At 43.2% G+C, this 15,132-nt stretch overlaps 1 protein-coding gene across 1 annotated transcript in view; it reads left to right on the top strand.

The window, feature by feature from the left end:
- Nucleotides 1-15,132, top strand: part of LOC129700783 (dihydropyrimidine dehydrogenase [NADP(+)]-like) — a 637,641-nt gene that overhangs the window by 367,003 nt on the left and 255,506 nt on the right. The window lies entirely within an intron of this gene.

Here is a 15,132-nt window from a genome sequence, read left to right as displayed (position 1 = left end):
AGGAATAGATCTGGTAGACACACAGAGTCTCTTGCCCAGAGTTTGGGAATCGAGAAACAGAGGGCATACTGTAGGTTTAAGGTGAAGGCGGAAATATTTTATGGGAATCTGAGGGGTCAGGCAAAGGGTGGTGGAATCAGTGTATGGAATGAGCTGCCTGAGGAGGAAGTTGAGGCTGGGACTATCGCAATGTTTAAGAAGCAATTGGACAGCTACATGGATAGGACAGGATTGGAGGTAAATGGGCCACAGGTGGGACTAGTGTAGATGGGACATGTTGGTCAGTGTGGGCAAGTTGTGGTCAAAATACGGCACAGTGGCCGTATATGTGGTACCATTCAATTTGTGTGGTAGAATGCTGCTATAAAAATGAAAACAGCAAGCATAATTAAAAGAGTGTGTAGGAAGGAACTGTAGATGCTTGTTTAAGCTGAAGATAAATACAAAATGCTCGAGTAAAGGGGCTGTCCCACTGCAGCAACCTAATTGGCGAGTTTAGAAGAGTTTAGGAGAGTTTGAAAAAATGTCATGTTGAAGACCTCCTTCGACTACGTAGAAGACCTCTTTCGATCCCCTTCGACTATGTTGAAGACTAGCTTTGACTAGCTTCGGGAAAATTGGACACCGAATAGTGGAGAGTGAAGACGTCCTCCTTCAACCTCCCTTCGACTATGTTGAAGACTATCTACGACTACCTTCGATTACCTTTGACTACCCTTGATTACCTTCAAATAACATGCCAACCTACTATGACCCGCTTTGACTAAACCTCCGAGTAAAAAAAGTATTGACTTTTTCCCTGGAGACTTTTTTTTACTCGCGGGCATTTTTCAACATGTTGAAAAATACGGCGCAACCTAGCTGAGTAAGCGGGGACTACTCTCGAGCATGAAGGAGAGTTACAAAGACCTCCTAGGACCTCGTGTTGACCATGCTGCCAGTATGAGTCGAGGGGAAACTCGTCTGAACTCGCGGATTAGGTCGCCGCAGTGGGACAGCTCCTTTACTCAGTCTGTCAGACAATGTCTCCGGAGAAAAGTTATAGGTGACATTTCAGTCTGAAGAAAGGTCTCGACCCGACACATCACCAATTCCATTTCTCCAGAGATACTCTCTGACCGGCTGAGTTACTCCAGCATTTTGTGTCTATATATAATTAAAAGAGTGTTGGCTCAAAAAGGATGTGACCCCCCCATCAGTCTGAAGAAGGGTTTCGGCCCGAAACGTCGCCTATTTCCTTCGCTCCATAGATGCTGCTGCACCCGCTGAGTTTCTCCAGCAATTTTGTGTACCATATGAATATATGAGGCTGTTTGCTATTACTTTGATTAGGTCACAATGTCAATGTCAAGATGCTAACTCTATTGACACGGGCAATATTTTAAAGTAATCATTTTTAAGTAGCCAGAATGATTAACCTGCAAGCTTCTATATTAAGACATTATTTGATCAGAGAGGAGAATAATTTTTCATCTCAAAGTTTGCCCTTAAGTTTGTTAAATGGCCATAAATATGGTTGTGCTACTATAGCAAAGATCAGGATGACAGTCATTACATCGTAGTTCAAATTCGTTGGGAATGTCTTAATTGAGATACTTATTCCAACATATCCTGTATGCTTGATTTGATTATTTAGTATTAGGCAAACATTAGAAAGTCCTTAATAAATTTAGAAATAAGCCTTTCCAAATCTATTCAACACAAACTGTCCAGAAATTCAGTTCTACAGAGGTTTTCTGTTTGGCCTGTTATAAGTTCTCATACTGCCAGCTGTTAGTCTGGCAGCTGCGACCTTCGGATCTAACTCTTCTGAACATAGAAACATAGAAAATAGGTGCAGAAGGTGGCCATTCGGCCCTACGAGCCAGCACCGCCATTCATTGTGATCATGGCTGATCGTCCCCTATCAATAACCCACTCCCACGTCCCCTATCAATTTCTCTCCTACTCCCACACCATTTAAATTCCTTTCTCCGGATTCACAATTTGCAACTCTTCAATCCTTTTGTGTCACGCCTTTTCTCCTTTCATCTTTGGCCTTTCTTTAACCATCTGCCCAGCAAAAGAAACCCCTTGCCATGTGCTCACCTGCCACTCCTCCTCTCCACTAGCTTTCTTCCCCCACACCCCTCCCAAATCAGTATGAAGAAGGGTCTTAACCTGAAACGTCACCTCCCTGTGTTCTCCAGGGATGCTGCTCGACCCATTGAATTAATCCAGCATGTTGTGTCTTTTGATTTTAAAACCACCATCTTCAGTTCCTTATTTCTACAATATCTTACATTCATTCAGCAAACAATTTCTTCAAAGCAGTCGACGTACACAAAGCTGTACCTGGCCCGAGAACACTGATGCAATTATTAAGAAAGCATATCAGTGCCTCTACTTCCTGAGAAGATTACGGAGAGTCGGTTTGTCAACGAGGACTCTCTCTAACTTCTAGAACAGAACAGGTGCACAGTAGAGAGCATGCTGACCGGTTGCATCGTGGCTTGGTTCGGCAACTTGAGCGCCCTGGAGAGGAAAAATCTCCAAAAAGTAGTAAATACTGCCCAGTCCATCATCGGATCTGACCTATTTAGTCATGTGTGTATATATTTATACACAACATTTTTATAAGGTGTCCTTGAGACTCTTAAAAGGCACCCATAAATAAAATGTATTATTATTATTATCATTACATAATGGTATATGGACACACTGATCTGTTTTGTAGTCAATGCCTACTATGTTCAGTTGTGCTGAAGCAAAGCAAGAATTTCAGGGACACATGACAATAAACTCACTTGAACTTGAAGCTGGCCATGGGGTTTGAATGGCAAAAGCCTGCTAATGGTGTTGTACTTGAGTGTTATCATATTGTACTTACAATCTCCTAACTTTGGTCAGATGTCCACTGCATTCACGACCTGACCAGCAAAGGATCAAAGTCCAACCCAGGCATGTTTAATCCTGCTACTTCAACTATTACTTCAGGTTCTGTTTAAATTATTATAAATTCATTCAGTTGATCTGACCTTGACACATATGATTTGTGTCCAGTTAATCGGAGACACACAGGTGTACTCAGCTCTGCTGCACTAATTAGTTAATTGTAGACAGCAGTGGCCAATCGAGTGAAGCCAATTTAAAAGTAAGACCAAGAGTATTAAATCTGTCGTATGACTTGCCCTGCCTTGCAATAGTTCAATTAGTTTAGCAGATGAAGAATAGCTCTTTTCCTGGCAATTCTCTGCAATACTGGATCATGCTGATTCAGGGATCTTATAGAAACGTACAAAATTCTTAAGGGGTTGGACAGGCTAGATGCAGGAAGATTATTCCTGATGTTGGGGAAGTCCAGAACTAGGGGTCACAGTTTAACATAGAAACATAGAAACATAGAAATTAGGTGCAGGATAGGAGGGAAGTCTTTTAGGTTCGAGATGAGAAAATCATTTTTTACACAGAGAGTGGTGAATCTGTGGAATTCTCTGCCACAGAAGGTAGTTGAGGCCAGTTCATTGGCTATATTTAAGAGGGAGTTAGATGTGGCCCTTGTGGCTAAAGGGATCAGGGGGTATGGAGAGAAGGCAGGGATGGGATACTGAGTTGGATGGTCAGCCATGATCATATTGAATGGTGGTGCAGGCTCGAAGGGCCGAATGGCCTACTCCTACACCTATTTTCTATGTTTCTATGGCTAAACCAGCTTAATTTCACCTTGGCAAAGTTGATGCTGCGACCAATACAGTCTTGGTACATTTAACACAAATCTCAAAGTATGTTGGTCACAGTGTTAAACTTATTCTAGAAAGAAAACACAGAGAAAATTTGAAAATGAGTGCAGAATGATGGAGGGAAACTCTTTAGTCAGAGGGTGGTGAATCTGTAGAATTCATTGTGACACCAATGGATATTTTTAATGTAGGGATTGACAGATTCTTGATTAGTATGGGTGTCATGGCTTAAGGGGAGAAGGCAGGAGAATTGGGTTGTGAGAGAAAGATAGATTAGCCATGATTGAATGGTGGCATGGACTTAATGGGTCAAATGGCCTGATTCTGCTCCTGGAACCTAATGTTGTGTTAGATGAATCACCGGATTCAGATCATGGATCATGTGCAGGCAGGTACAGTTTGTCTTGGCATCATGTTCAGTGTGCAGACATTGTGGGCCGAAATGCCTGTACCTGTGTGATGTAATGAGCAAAAACAGGAATATTTTTAACCATGTCCTTTAGAAGAAGAATCAGGAAGCATTTCCACCTCCGAAAGTCACTGAGTCATTCAGCATTGAAATAGGACCTTCAACACACTGAGTCCATAGTAATCACCAAGCACCCACACATTTACACAAATCCCACATTACTCCTATTTTAGCCTTCCCACATTTCCATCAACTGAGGGAAATCCAGGTTAGTCGGGAAGTGGTGTTGGGTAAATTGAATGGATTAAAGGCCGTTAAATCCCCAGGGCCAGATAGGCTGCATCCCAGAGTGCTTAAGGAAGTAGCCCCAGAAATAGTGGATGCATTAGTGATCATTTTTCAAAGCTCTTTAGATTCTGGAGTAGTTCCTGAGGATTGGAGGGTAGCTAATGTAACCCCACTTTTTAAAAAGGGGGGAGAGAAAAAACGGGGAATTACAGACCAGTTAGTCTAACATCGGGGGGAAACTGCTAGAGTCAGTTATTAAAGATGGGATAGCAACACATTTGGAAAGTGGTGAAATCATTGGACAAAGTCAGCATGGATTTATGAAAGGTAAATCATGTCTGACGAATCTGATAGAATTTTTCGAGGATGTAACTAGTAGAGTGGATAAGGGAGAACCAGTGGATGTGTTATATCTGGATTTCAGAAGGCTTTCGACAAGGTCCCACATAAGAGATTAGTATGCAAACTTAAAGCACACGGTATTGGGGGTTCAGCATTGATGTGGATAGAGAACTGGCTGGCATACAGGAAACAAAGAGTAGGAGTAAACAGATCCTTTCAGAATGGCAGGCAGTGACTAGTGGGGTACTGCAAGGCTCAGTGCTGGGACCCCAGCTATTTGAAATATATATTAATGATTTGGATGAGGGAATTGAATGCAACATCTCCAAGTTTGCGGATGACACAAAGCAGGGGGGCAGTGTTAGCTGTGAGGAGGATGCTAGGAGGCTGCAAGGTGACTTAGATAGGTTGGGTGAGTGGGAAAATGCATGGCAGATTCAGTATAATGTGGATAAATGTGAGGTTATCCACTTTGGTGGCAAGAACAGGAAAGTAGACTATTATCTGAATGGTGGCCGATTAGGGAAAGGGGAGATGCAACGAGACCTGGGTGTCATGGTACACCAGTCATTGAAAATAGGCATACAGGTGCAGCAGGCAGTGAAGAAAGCGAATGGTATGTTAGCATTCATAGCAAAAGGATTTGAGTATAGGAGCAGGGAGGTTCTACTGCAGTTGTACAGGACCTTGGTGAGACCACACCTAGAGTATTGTGTACAGTTTTGGTCTCCTAATCTGAGGAAAGACATTCTTGCCATACAGGGAGTACAGAGAAAATTCACCAGACTGATTCCTGGGATGTCAGGACTTTCATATGAAGAAAGACTGAATAGACTCGGCTTGTACTCGCTAGAATTTAGAAGATTGAGGGGGGATCTTATAGAAACTTACAAAATTCTTAAGGGGTTGGAAAAGGCTAGATGCAGGAAGATTGTTCCCGATGTTGGGGAAGTCCAGAACAAGGGGTCACAGGGGGAAGTCTTTTAGGACCGAGATGAGAAAAACATTTTTCACACAGAGAGTGGTGAATTTGTGGAATTCTCTGCCACAGAAAGTAGTTGAGGCCAGTTCATTGGCTATATTTAAGAGGGAGTTAGATGTGGCCCTTGTGGCTAAAGGGATCAGGGGGTATGGAGAGAAGGCAGGTGCAGGATACTGAGTTGGATGATCAGCCATGATCATATTGAATGGCGGTGCAGGCTCGAAGGGCCGAAAGGCCTACTCCTGCACCTATTTTCTATGTTTCTATGTTTAGACTTTTGAGCTATAGCACGGAAAAATGCCCTTCGGTCCACCGAGTCCGCGCTGACCAGTGATCACCCCGTACACCAGCACTATCCTACATACACGAGGGACAATTTACAATATTACTAAAGCCAATGATCCAACAAACCTGTACGTCTTTGGAATATGGGAGGAAACCAGAGCATCCGCAGATAACCCACGTGGTCACAGGGAGAACGTACAAACTCCGTATAGACAGCACCCGTAGTCAGGATCGAACCCGAGTCACTGGTGCTGTAAGGCGGGAACTCTACCGCTGCGCCACCGTGCTGCTCTCGACGCAGGTCCCACTATTCACTATATATTTTACAGTGTCTTACAGAGAACTTACAGTTCTTTAATCAGTCGAAACATTACACGAAGTGGAAATTTAAAGGACCTCGTATCTGCCTTAAGTCTTGCAAAATTAATTTTCCAGTGTTGATGAATAGAGACGTTATCTCTAAACTTGTGAAGGTTACCTTTCTTTTGGTGCTGTCTACTGTGGATTGGCTTGTCTATCAGTTCACCTGGCTGACCTTCACACTGACTGCCTGTTGCTCCCCCATTTTATTGCTCTGGAAGAGAGCCCATCCCAATTGCTGACGCCTCATTTAGGGCAGACGTGATGCTGAAATTTACCAGCTGGAAACCCGTTTATCTTTCATCAGCCAATTAAGTCATGGAAATTGCTATTTTTTTCCAAAAGGATTTGGGCCAATTAAGCACACAAAATCAAGAACAACAGGTGTGGTTAAGTTTGAATAACCATCGGACATTTTACACTGAGAGAAGAAATGTGTGCAGAAAGGATAGCAAAGATAGACACAAAAAGCTGGAGCAACCCAGCGGATCAGACAGCATCTCTGGAGAAAAGGAAAAGGTGACCTTTCGGGCCAAGACCCTTCTTCAGACAGAGTCAGGGGAAAGGGAAACGAGAGATATAGACAGTAATATATAGAGAGATATGGAACAAATGAATGAAAGTTATGCAAAAAAGTAACAATGATAAAGGAAACAGGCCAATGTTAGCCAGGGACTAAGTGAAAATGAGTTACAGACAATGAGGCTCAACAAGATGACTTTGAAGCTAGTATAACTTGGGTGGGGGAAGGAAGGGGAGAGGAGAGGGATGGAGAGAGGAGAGGGATGGAGAAAGGAGAGGGTGGATGCAAGGGTTACTTGAAGTTAGAAAAATCAATATTCATACTGCTGGGTTGTGTAAGTTGCCAAGGGATACCAATTGGAAGCTGGTAAATCATGTCTGGCGACTGATCTGGTACGGGTCAATGGACATGGGCTCCTGGTGATGGTTCAAATATGTGGTCAAGTGCAAAAATAACTTCAAGGTTGCAACCAAGAACATACGCATCAATAACACCTATAGTAGATGCTTGTTGCAAACTTGATGTCAGGTCTCAGACTCTGTACAAGGTAATTAAATTCACAAGCAACATCAAGCTAAAGGATACTTGGCTCTCCAAGGGCACCGTGAAGATATTTCAGGGTAAGTAAGTTTGCTGCAGTGTGCATCCAGCGGTGGGTAAATAACATTGAGAGCACTTTGTGCAGGAAGTCAAAATCGGAGGCACGTACACTGTGAATGAGATTAAAATTCTCCGAGATGGAGTTGAAAGGGATGTCAAGGTGCTGAAAAATCACCATGTCTAAATTGTATGAGGGAGGAATAATCATAGCCAGCGGGGCATTTTGGATTATTGCAAAATGGTTACGCTGAAATCCCCAGTGTTCAGACTAAAGCTGAACAATGCCTTGGGCAGACCACACTGGGAGAGTGTACTGGATCCTGCAATGTGGGGCCAGCTGAACCCTTGCAGCAATGTAGCTGTTCCTCAGTGTCATATAACACTCGGAATATCCTCAAGGTCTATTTACATATTGCAATAGGATTCTGCCCTCAAAAGGTGGAAAAACACTGCTTCTTACCAGCGAAGGACTGATTTCTACAGTAATTGCTCTAATCGTGCAGTTTTAGGCCACTCGTATTGTTTGTTGGTTTTCCTTCTTTCGTACCAATATTTATTCTTTTAAAATGTGTTTTAAACTAAACCAGAACGATCGCTCTCTGGGGACGTTGAAAGGACATTCAATTTCAGTGGAGAATTTAATATAGGAAAAGATAAGAGGAAATAGCAGTAGATTGAAGGGGAAAGGTTGAAGAGCAGGAGAGGAGGATGTTTGTATATTGCTCTTTGTGCAAAGTTAGCAGAAGCACGTAGGGAGGGGTCTTCCCTGTGCTGTACAATCCACTGGAAACTAACCTGTGATTTTCCAGTGTTAGTATTGTGAAAATAATAATCTCTTCTATTCATAGGAAATTGTAAGACAATTTCACTTTTTTTTAAAGTTGGGGGGAGGGAAGAAGGTGGTGGGATATAAAAAAAATTCACTCAGATGGTAGTTCATATGTAGAATGAGCTGCCAGAGGAAGCTGGAGAAGTGGATACCGAGATGACTTTTAAAACACACTTGGGCAGATATATGGTTAGGAAGATTTGGAAATATCTATCCCTAATATATATATACTTAGAAAGATATATAGCTAGAGGGATATTGCCAAATGCAGGCAAATGGGGCACCTAATATGCCAGTCTGAAGAAGGGTCTCGACCCGAAAACGTCACCCATTCCTTCTCTCCAGAGATGCTGCCTGTCCCGCTCAGTTACTTCAGATTTTTGTGTCTATCTTCGGTTTGAACCATCAGATTCAGATTCAATTTTAATTGCTGTTCCTTCTTACACACCTAATATGACAACTTGGTCAGCATGGACAGGGTGGGCTGAAGGGCCTGTTTCCGGGTCGTACAGCTCCACGACTCTACAAATGAAACTGTGAAAATGGGAAATTATCCTGGAAAGACTTATTCTTCCTGTTTATCATTTTTGTTTTGATTATTGGTGGTTTGTTGTAGTGCACTTCTCGTCCTGTTCGTTGTTGTTCAAATTGACTTTGTGTCGTTTTTTTTTACCATGGCCAATTTGCTAGTGGGGTGACGCATTAAAATAAAAGTGTGAGACGCAACTTATGGTAGCCGAATAGCGTACCACGTAGAAATACTTTGTGGTGGACATCATCTAACCACATCTTAAGAGATAATGAAGGCACAAGAGACTGGGGCGGCTGGTGGCGCAGCTGTAGAGTTGCTGCCTTGCAGCGCTAGAGACCCGGGTTTGATACTGACCATGGAGTTTGTTGGTTCTCCCCATGACTTGCGTGAGTTTTCTCCGGGATCCCTGGTTTCCTCCCACACTCCAAAGACGTACAGGTTTTGTAGGTTAATTAATTTGGTATAATTGTAAATTGTCCCTAGTGTGTGTAGGATAACGTTAGTGTGCGGGGATCGCTGGTCGGAGTGGACTCGGTGGACCAAAGATCCTGTTACCATGCTGTATCTCTAAACTAAACTAGAAAACTAAACAAGAGACTGCAGATGCTGGAATCTTGAGCATAAAATAACTCGGGAAGACCTCAGCTGGTCTGGCAGCATCTGTGGAGGGAAATTGATAGATGACATTAAGGGACAACTTAGGTTAAATCCTATTGTTTTAGAGCTGGTAATCTGAGATATACGCAGTGTGAAAAGCCTTTCCCTAAAAAAGTCTTGTAACCCACCCTCTAAGCAGAGGAGTAGACATCGGTCAGTAGTCTGTTACCTGAAGAAGGTTCTCGACCCGAAACGTCACCTATTCCTTCCCTCCTAGATACTGCCTCACCCGCTGAGTTTCTCCAGCATTTTTGTCTACCTCTAAGCAGAGGGATTATTTTGTACTCCTTCTAGACATTTTTCCCATCAATATACAGTTATCCGTATTCTTCACCCATTGCATCATTTCTATCACCACACTTTCTGACTTAGAAAAAGTGCAAAATCAAACGTTCCTCAGCCTTGCGATGCAGGTCTCATACCTCTTATCAATCGATTCTAACACATTGTCACCCTGTGCATTCTGTTGTGCATCATCCATCATTGGCAGCTTGGCAGTTCTGCGCTCTCTCCCTTAATTATGTGTCTTTTTCAGCAACAGAGTGGCTCTTCCCTCGCATGCTCCACACCATCCCCCGTCACCTTCACAGCAGCTTGAATGCATAAAACGTAGTCCAATGTACTTTGCCTCGTAGCGATTTCGCAGGGGTTTACCAAACAATATGACACCAAGTCACAGAAGATATTAGGACCAGTGATGTCTTTTTTTAGAATTCTATCTTAAAAGACGAAAGAGAAACTGAGAGATGCAAGAAAGGGATGTATTTATTATCTTAAGACGTCAGCCGCTGTTGATGGAGTGAATCAAATGAGGGCTGCTCAAGAGTCCACGATTGGAAGAGGCCAAAATATTTCAGAGGGTTGGATGGCCTTTGGTCGGATATAAGAACAAGAATTTGAAGGCTTACTTAGTTGGGAGCCACTGCGTGTTCTTTTCACAAGGCCGATGGGAAAACAGGACATAATGTGAGTGAAACAACAGGAGTAGGCCATTCTGCCCTTTGAGTCAACACCACCATTCCATATGATCATGGCTGACCATCTGAAATCAGTACCCTATTCCTGCTTTTTCCCTATACCCCTTGATTCCTTTAAGAGAAGAGAATCTTTAAGAAGAGCTATATCTAACTCTCTCTTGAAAATATCAATTGAATTGGCCTCCACTGCCTTCTGTGGCAGAGAATTCCACAGATGCACAACTCACTGGGTGAAGACGTTTTTCCTCATCTCAGTCCTAATTGGCCTACCCCTTATTCTTAAACTATGACCCCTGGTTCTGGACATGCTTTTATCCTCTAAAAGAGTTGAAAAGCAATTTGTTTTGGGGAGAATGGACGACTGGAATCAGCACACAGTCCAAGGAAATGATTTAAAATGAACACCTCTGAAAACTGTTTGTCATTTAAGTTTTGCAACACTAACACATTTATGTGCTTCTGGTATTCTTGTGCAGCTCCAGTTGACTCACTTGTAAATCAGAAGCATTTTAGTGCAGCAAAGTAGCAGGGGGAAAAGGTGTGAGGTTGATGTGATGAGATGCTGCACTTAAGGCACTGAGAAAAATATCGCCACCGAGATCTTCACCAAATCTTCCGAATTCATTGGAAGGACACGCTAACCATCATGAATATCGTTATCACCTAGCCCACAGCCAACATTGGACCAATGTGGGCTCCACCTTTCCTTGATCATCGCTACTTTTTGCAAATCTTTCATTCATTTGTTCTACATCTCTCTATATCACCGGCTCTATTTCTCGTTTCCCTTTCCCCTGATTCTCAGTCTGAAGAAGGGTCCCGACCCGAAACGTCACCTATTCCTTTTCTCCAGAGATGCTGCCTGACCCTCTGAGTTGCTCCAGCTTTTTGTGTCTAACTTCAGTTTAAACCAGCATCTGCAGTTCCTTTTTCAGGTTGACATCTCCAGTACTAGGGTTACTCTCAGTTGGACGGGCCATGTCCTTTGCATGCCTGGCATCAGATTCCTTAAACAAAAACATACTTTATTCCAAGTAGACACAAGGAACCGCATGTGCTGGTTTACAAATAAAAACCCCACAAACGTGCTGGAGTGTCTCAACGGGTCAGGCAGCATCCCTGGAGAACATATATAGATGACATTATGGGTCAGGACCCTTCTTCAGCCCCTCTTCTGTTCCAGCTTTCTTACCCCCCCCCCCCCCCCCCCCCGGTCTGAAGAAGGGTCCCGAACCAGAACGTCACCTATCCATGTAGTCCAGAGATGCTGCTTGACCCACTGAGTTACTCCAGTATTTTTTTGTCCTTTTCTTTACTTCATTTCAAGTTCTCACTTGGGAAGAGATCAGCAGATGGACAGAGAAAAAAAGATTCAAGGATGTGCTCCAGTCTCTTTGAAGGAAGGCAAGTCTGGGGATCTCTGTGCTTCGGCTGTTCAAAGTGCGGAATTGTTTGGTACCTCCAGGCCATGCATCCAGAGGACCCATGAACCCTACGTAAATGACAGAAGGAGCAGATACCGTGGGCACTGCTCCCCCACTGTCAGCCAGAGGACATCTCCTACCCCATTTGAGGTAGGGTCTGTAGTTTCCACACTAAATTAAGTAGCCACTTCAGAACCCACAAAATCAGGGTTGAAAGAGTCATCCTCAATGCTGAGGGATTGATGAAGAAGAAGAAGAAGAAGAAGAAGAAAGAATGATCAGAAAGGTAAATCTGCGATAGATATCAGTAGCACTTCATCGCGAGGAAGATAATTACCTGCACAAAGTGTTGGGAAGAATAGACGGGCACGTTACTGTCAGAGTCACACAGCTACGCGGCATGGAAACAGGCTATTCGGCCCAACTTGTCAATGCTGACCAAGTGACATTCTGGGCTGGATTGCTTTGGCTATTTGACTGCATTTGACCCATATCAATGGCAGTCTAAAACAGCACAATATTGTTGTGGTGAGGTACTATGATTAGTTCTTGTGCGTGTTAACATCAAATAGGCTGAGAAACATGCTTCATTTTAACCTGAACTGTGAAAGAAGTTGAGCGTGTTCTATGCTCGAGTAAATTATGCCCTGCTTGTACTATTTCCCCAATCACGTTTTATAGAAGCCGGCAATTATTACTGTCTCACTCTTTGAGTACTTAACTGAAGGTATATTAAAATCCAATCTAACCATGCGATACGGAGCATCAGTCTAGATGCAAGACATACTGTATAACCATGAGCTAACCTGGGGCTGATTGAAATTATTTGCGGTACCTCAGTCCTTGTCTTATATCGTGTTAACTTGGGCAAATTAAGAGCATCAAGCATCTGCGAACTACAATGCTTTTGGCATTAAAATTTTGATCATTTTCATACGACAAAGCTTGTTTCTTCATCTGCGCAACCATAATATGAATTAGTAACATTTCGGAATACACTTTTGATTAAGTGTGATTTGCCCCGTTTGCATACGAATAGAAAAATTAAATGCTTACCAAGGGACTTAAATGAGAATCAAAGCTGTGCCTGAACATCTGTTAGAAATGTTGTTATCCTATCCCACAGACATAGCCACTCCCTTGTCGAGCAAGCAGATTGACAGCTGAATGCAGAAGCCATTTCTGGCTCAAATATGTTCGCGTGAACTTTGCTTTTTTTTTCCTTCAGAATTTAGTACATGTTCCTCGGTTCTTTTTGATAAATTCGTGACATTTGTATAAGAGAGACTGAATGGGTGGAGAGCCTAATATACTGCTACTGATTATACACGGCCGTCTTGCATTGAAATGCCAGCTGGTATCTCCGTAAACAGAAATGTTATTATTCTTTCATTATTGGTCCTCTATGTAAAAGGTGTATGAGTTTTGAAAGGGCTTCTTGGGGATATACTTAGCAGGCTGTCAAGGAGCAAAGGAAAAAAAAAAAAAAAAAAAACAGATGGAATTGCTTTGCACCAGTAATTTGACCCTTGCTAAATTAATTGGTTCAGATCTTAGAAAAAAAAACTATTATGAAATAGACATTTCAGCCGAATATCCTGGATTTAAAAGCTACCTATATCTCGAGCTGCATTTTTCTCACATTGAACAAAAAATAAGTCAGTGCGGCTACTGTGCAATTGTGGGGGAATCTTTCAGTTTTGATTTCTACTTTGGAGACTTGCTCTTTCACTAAAATATGTCCGTGAAAGTTAACCTACCAAAGAAATGAACTGCTAAATGTTTGTTAAAGGGCAAACAGTGAAATATATATGCACAGTGAATGGGTCTAGCATAGTTTGGGTAGAATAAGTATGAAAGCTGAATTCAAGACCGATGGTAGAGAGAAATAAGGGCAAATGTTTCACGGAACAGCCCTGAGTGTATATTATAGGCGATTTTTCATCCCAATGGCTAGGAGCAGCAGCCATTATTAGCTACTGCATCACAAAGAAAAGAGAGCCCGCACTTCTAGTCATCGCTCAAACCAGCACAGGCATTTGTTTAGGTTCATCTCGTGTATTGTGCCACATGCTTATCAAATGGGTCCTGCAGGGGCTATCTGTCACCCCAGCCTTCCGGTTTCATGATTTAACGCTGCAATTATGGTTACTTGGCATCCGACGTAGCAACAGAATTCTTGGGCTGTTGGGCTGGCTGCCGTCAACGGTTCCAAAGGGAATTGTGGCACTTATCTGCTCCCAGGAAGGTACAACGTGGACCAAAGCAGCCCTGCAGCAAGACCTCAAGAATGATCTACCTTGCCTCTCCATTTCTGGACATCCATGTCAAGTCCAAAGGTAAAACTGGTAATAGAGAGATTCACCAGTATTCCACTGTCTCTATAATAGGCGGTACAATGGCGCAGCGATAGAGTTGCTGCCTTACAGCGCCAGAGACCCAGGTTCGATCCTGACTACAGGTGCCTTATGTACAGAGTTTATACTTTCTCCCTGTGACCTGCGTGGGTTGTCTCTGGGTGCTCCGGTTTCCTCCCGCACCCCAAGGACGTAGGGTAATTGGCTTGGTAAAATTGTAAATTGTTAGACTTTAGATTTTAGACTTTAGAGATACACTTCGGAAATAGGCCCACTGAGCCCGCGCCAACCGGCAATCACCCCATGCATTAACACCATCCTACACACTAGGGACCATGTACAATTTTACCGAAGCCAATTAACCTACAAAACCCGCAAGTCTCTGTAGAATGTGGGAGGAGAGCGAAGCACCCTGAGAAAAGCCACGCGATCACAGGGAGAATGTACAAGCTCCGTACAGACAGCACCCGTAGTCAGAATCGAACCGGGTCTCTGTAAGCCAGCAACTCTACCGTTGCGCCAAAGTGCAGCCCCAGAACAATGAACGGAAATAAGTTGCCAGCTCCAGCCTTCATGTTAAGAGCTGTCAGGGTGCTCCAGAGCATTGGTCCTCAGCAGAATTAAGGCTACGGACTGACACATTATTGGAGTAGGATAGACACAAAATGCTGGATTAACTCAGTGGGACAGGCAGCATCTCTGGATATAAGAAATGGGTGACGTTTTGGATCGAGACCCTTCTTCAGAATACTAACACAGCCTGGCCCACTGAATTACTGCAGCATTCTGTGTCCATCTTCGGTTTAAACCAGGATATGCCGTTCCTTCCTACACAGTGTTGGAGCGGG

The sequence above is a fragment of the Leucoraja erinacea genome, chromosome 10 (assembly GCF_028641065.1).
Source record: "Leucoraja erinacea ecotype New England chromosome 10, Leri_hhj_1, whole genome shotgun sequence".
Lineage (NCBI taxonomy): Eukaryota > Metazoa > Chordata > Chondrichthyes > Rajiformes > Rajidae > Leucoraja > Leucoraja erinaceus.
Note: the sequence above shows the minus strand (reverse complement) of the source record. Positions and strands in the feature narration are given on the sequence as shown.